The sequence below is a fragment of the Triticum dicoccoides genome, chromosome 2B (assembly GCF_002162155.2).
Source record: "Triticum dicoccoides isolate Atlit2015 ecotype Zavitan chromosome 2B, WEW_v2.0, whole genome shotgun sequence".
In the NCBI taxonomy this organism is placed as follows: domain Eukaryota; kingdom Viridiplantae; phylum Streptophyta; class Magnoliopsida; order Poales; family Poaceae; genus Triticum; species Triticum dicoccoides.
The window spans coordinates 214537233-214542898 of record NC_041383.1 but is presented as its reverse complement, the minus strand read 5'-3'; positions in this window follow the sequence as shown (position 1 = coordinate 214542898).

Below are 5666 nucleotides of genomic sequence, written 5' to 3'. Positions count from 1 at the left end.
GATTATGATTACCCTTTTTCTGAACATTACTCTTTTAATGTGGAAACAATTTTTAGTGTTCAAGTCTCTTATGATACTCCCACTATTCCGAATGAGAAGAATTTTGCTTATGTGGAGAGTAGTAAATTTTCTATGCTTGTAGATCATGAAAAGAATGCTTTAGATGATGGTTATATTCTTGAATTCATTCATGATGCTACTGAAAGTTATTATGAGGGAGGAATATATGCTTGTAGGAATTGCAATAATGTCAAGTTTCCTCTCAATGTGTTGAAAATCTTGAAGCTATGCTTGTTTTCCCTTCCTATGCTTGTTGATTATTGTTCCCATAAGTTGTTTGCTCACAAAATCCCTATGCATAGGAAGTGGGTTAGACTTAAATGTGCTAGTCATATGCTTCATGATGCTCCCGTTATGTTTCAATTCTTATCTTTTATGTGAACATCATTGTCATCATCATGCCTAGCTAGAAAGACATTAAAGAAAAGCGCTTGTTGGGAGACAACCCAATATTTATCCTTACTGTTTTTGTGTGTCCACATGATTATGCTACTGTAGTAATCATGTTTTATAGCTTTTTATTTCAATAAAGTGCCAAGTAAGACCTTTAGGATGGCTTACGGTGATAGTTGTGTTCATCCTGCTGAAAATCAGAAAGTTTTGCACCCAGTAAATTAGTTTTGTTAATTCACAGAAACGTGCTTCTGATCTGATTCTTTTTGCTCTGGATTGGTACATGAATTTTTAGGACTTCCTAATTTGGTAGAATTGTTGGAGTTCCATAAGTATACGTTTGATACAGATTACTACAGACTGTTCTGTTTTTGACAGATTCTGTTTTCTATGTGTTGTTTACTTATTTTGATGAATCTATGAGTAGTATCGGAGTGTATGAACCATAGATAAGTTGAAGTACAGTAGATATTACACCCATATGAATAAATAATGAGTTTATTACAGTACCTTATGTGGTGGTTTTGTTTTCTTATACTAACGGAGCTTACGAGTTTTCTGTTGAGTTTTGTGTTGTGGAGTTTTCAAGTTTTGGGTAAGGATTCGATGAACTATGGAATAAGGAGTGGCAAGAGCCTAATATTGGGATGCCTAAGGCACCCCAAGGTAATATTCAAGGACAACCAAGAGCCTAAGCTTGGGGATGCCCCGGAAGGCATCCCCTCTTTCGTCTTCGTTCATCGGTAACTTTACTTGGAGCTATATTTTTATTCACCACATGATATGTGTTTTGCTTGGAGCGCCATTTTCTCTTGTTAGTTTTTGCTTTCTGTTAGTTAGAATAGTATTTTGCCTCTTTAGTTTCAATAAAAAAGTCAAGGATAGCCTTTGCCATGCTTATTTTCCTAGTATACATGTTGCTGTTTGAAAACAGAAAGTTTACCGCTGTTGAAAAAATTCCCTAGAAAAGTCAGAGAATGGTCTAACGTTGAATCTTTTTGCATATTGAGCTATGATAAATTTATTACAGTTGGAATTTTAGTTCATAATTTTTGGAGTCAGGGAAGTATTGATACTCTTGCATTCTTTACAGACTATACTGTTTTGCCAGATTGCTGTTATGGTTGCATTGTTTGCATATGTTTGCTTGTTTAATGATTCTATTTGATGATAGGAGTATTAAATATGCAGAGGCATTTAGTATTCAATGTTGAATAATAATGTTATTGATTTGTTACGGTAGAAAATGATAAGGTTTTGCATTGGTTTATACTAACCTATCTCACGAGTTCTTGTTGAGTTTGTTGTGAATGAAGCTTTTGATAAAAAGAGAAACCATGATATGAGAGGAATTAAGGAGACACAAAAGTTCAAGCTTGGGGATTCCCAAGGCACCCCAAGATAATATTTCAAGAAGTCTCAAGCATCTAAGCTTGGGGATGCCCCGGTAGGCATCCCACCTTTCTTCTTCAACAACTATCGGTTAGTATCGGTTGAGCCTAAGTTTTTGCTTCTTCACATGAGTTGTGCTATCCTTGAAATGTAGTTTTATTTAGCTTTTCTTATTGTTTAAATGAAGTATCAAGATCTGAAATCCTTTTATGAGAGAGAGCCATACACAAATTAGAATTTGCTAGAATACTCTATGTGCTTCACTTATATCTTTTAGAGCATGGTGGTAGTTTTATTTTGAAGAAATAGATGAACTCTCATGCTTCACTTAGATTATTTTGAGAGTGTTAATAGCATGGTAATTTGCTTAACATTAATATACTTGGTATTCAAGATATGTGAAACTTTCTTATGAGTGTGTTGAATACTAAGAAAAGTTTGACGCTTGATCATTGTTTTGAGATATGGAGGTGATAATATCAAAGTCATGCTAGTTGGGTGATTATGAATTCAAAGAATGCTTATGTTGAAGTTTGCAAGTCCCGTAGCATGCACGTATGGTTAAAGTTGTGTAACAAATTTGAAACATGAAGTGTACCTGGCTTGTGCATCCTTATGAGTGGCGGTCGGGGACGAGCGATGGTCTTTTCCTACCAATCTATCCCCCTAGGAGCATGCGCGTAGTACTTGAATTTTTGATGACTTCTAAATTTTTGCAATAAGTATATGAGTTCTTTTGACTAATGTTGAGTCCATGGATTATACGCACTCTCACCTTTCCACCTTTGCTAGCCTCTTCGGTACCGTGCATTGCCCTTTCTCACCTTGAGAGTTGGTGCAAACTTCGCCGGTGCATCCAAACCCCGTGATACGATACGCTCTATCACACATAAACCTCCTTATATCTTCCTCAAAATAGCCACCATACCTACCTATCATGGCATTTTCCTAGCCATTCCGAGATATATTGCCATGCAACTTCCATCATCATATTCATGACATACATTACTTTTGTCATATTGCCATTGCATGATCATGTAGTTGACATCGTATTTGTGGCAAAGCCACCATGCATTATTTTCCATACATGTCACTCTTGATTCATTGCACCATCCCGGTACACCGCCGGAGGCATTCATATAGAGTCATATCTTGTTCTAAGTTTCAAGTTGTAATCCTTGTGTTGTAATCAATAGAAGTGTGATGATCATCATTATTAGAGCATTGCCCAAATAAAATAAAATAAAAAGGCCAAAAAAAGGCCCGAAAAAAAGGAAAATAAAAAAGGGAAAATAAAAAAGGGTAATGCTACTATCTCTTTTTCCACACTTGTGCTTCAAAGTAGCACCTTGTTCTTCATGTAGTGAGTCTCATATATTGTGCTTCAAAGTAGCACCTTGTTCTTCATGTAGTGAGTCTCATAAGTTGTCTTTTTTATACTAGTGGGAATTTTTCATTATAGAACTTGGCTTGCATATTCCTACGATGGGCTTCCTCAAATGCCCTAGGTCTTCATGAGCAAGCAAGTTGGATGCACACCCACTAGTTTTCTTTTGTTGAGCATTCATAGCTCTAGTGCATCCATTGCATGGCAATCCCTACTCCTCATGTTGACATCAATTGATGGGCATCTCCATAGCCCATTGATTAGCCTCATCAATGTGAGACTTTCTCCTTTTTTGTCTTCTCCACACAATCCCCATCATCATATTCTATTCCACCCGTAGTGCTATATCCATGGCCCACGCTCATGTATTGCGTGAAGGTTGAAAAAGTTTGAGATTATTTAAGTATGAAACAATTTCTTGGCTTGTCATCGGGGGTATAGAAGTTGGGAACATCTTTGTGTGACGAAAATGAAGCATAGCCTAACTATATGATTTTGTAGGGATGAACTTTCTTTTGCCATGTTATTTTGACAAGACATGATTGCTTTGATTAGTATGCTTGAAGTATTATTATTGTTGTGTCAATATGAACTTTTGTCTTGAATCTTTCGGATCTGAATATTCATATCACAAGTAAGAAGAATTACATTGAAATTATGCCAAAGTATCACTCCGCATCAAAAATTCTTTTTTATCATTTACCTACTCGAGGACGAGCAGGAATTAAGCTTGGGGATGCTTGATACATCTCCAACGTATCTATAATTTTTGATTGCTCCATGCTACTTTATCTACTGTTTTAGGCAATATTGGGCTTTATTATCCACTTTTATATTATTTTTGGGACTAACCTATTAACCGGAGGCCCAACTCAGATTTGCTGTTTTATGCCTATTTTACTGTTTTGAGGAAAAGGAATATCAGATCGAGTCAAAACGGAACGAAATCAACTGGAGAAGTTAATTTTGGAAGGAAACCAACCAGATGGGCTTGGAGTGCATGTCAGGGGAGTCCCAGGCTGCCCACGAGGGTGGGGGGCGCCCCCCTGGGCGCGCCCCCCTATCTCGTGAGCAACCCGGAGGTCCACCGACGTACCCCCTGCACCCATATATACCTACGTACCCTAAAACTTCCAGAACAGAAGATAGATCGGGAGTTCCGCCTCCGCAAGCCTCTGTAGTCACCAAAAACCAATCGGGACCCTGTTCCGGCACCCTGCCGGAGGGGGATCCCATCACCGGAGGCCATCTTCATCATCCCGGCGCTATCCATGACGAGGAGGGAGTAGTTCACCCTCGGGGCTGAGGGTATGTACCAGTAGCTATGTGTTTGATCTCTCTCTCTCTCTCGTGTTCTCTCTCGTGTTCTTCTATGGCACAGTCTTGATGTATCCCGAGCTTTGCTATTGTAGTTGGATCTTATGATGTTTCTCCCCCTCTACTCTCTTGTGATGAATTGAGTTTCCCCTTTGAAGTTTTCTTATCGGATTGAGTCTTTTATGAGAACACTTGATGTATATCTTGCCGTGATTATCTGTGGTGACAATGGGATATCATGTGCCACTTGATGTATGTTTTGGTGATCAACTTGCGGGTTTCGTGACATTGGGAACCTATGCATAGGGGTTGGCACATGTTCTTGACTCTCCGGTAGAAACTTTGGGGCACTCTTTGAAGTACTTTTATGTTGGTTGGATGAATCTGAGATTGTGTGATGCATATCGTATAATCATGCCCACGGATACTTGAGGTGACAATGGAGTATCTAGGTGACATTAGGGTTTTGGTTGATTTGTGTCTTAAGGTGTTATTCTAGTACGAACTCTTTTATAGATTGATCCGAAAGAATAACTTTGAGGTGGTTTCGTACCCTACCATAATCTCTACGTTTGTTCTCCGCTATTAGTGTCTTTGGAGTGACTCTTTGTTGCATGTTGAGGGCTTGTTATATTATCTATCTATGTTATTATTGTTGAGAGAACTTGCACTAGTGAAAGTATGAACCCTAGGCCTTGCTTCCTATCATTGCGATACCGTTTACGCTCACTTTTACCACTTGTTACCTTGCTGTTTTTATATTTTGAGATTACAAATACCTATATCTACTATCTATTTTGCACTTTTATCACCATCTCTTTGCCAAACTAGTGCACCTATACAATTTACCATTGTATTGGGTGTGTTGGGACACAAGAGACTCTTTGTTATTTGGTTGCAGGGTTGTTTGAGAGAGACCATCTTCATCCTACGCCTCCTACAGATTGATAAACCTTAGGTCATCCACTTGAGGGAAATTTGCTACTGTCCTACAAACCTGTGCACTTGCAGGCCCAACAACGTCTACAAGTAGAAGGTTGTGTATTAGACATCAATATACAAGTAGGGCGATAAGCAAAATAGGACTATTTGACATGTCCGAGCCAAGGGCAAGCTG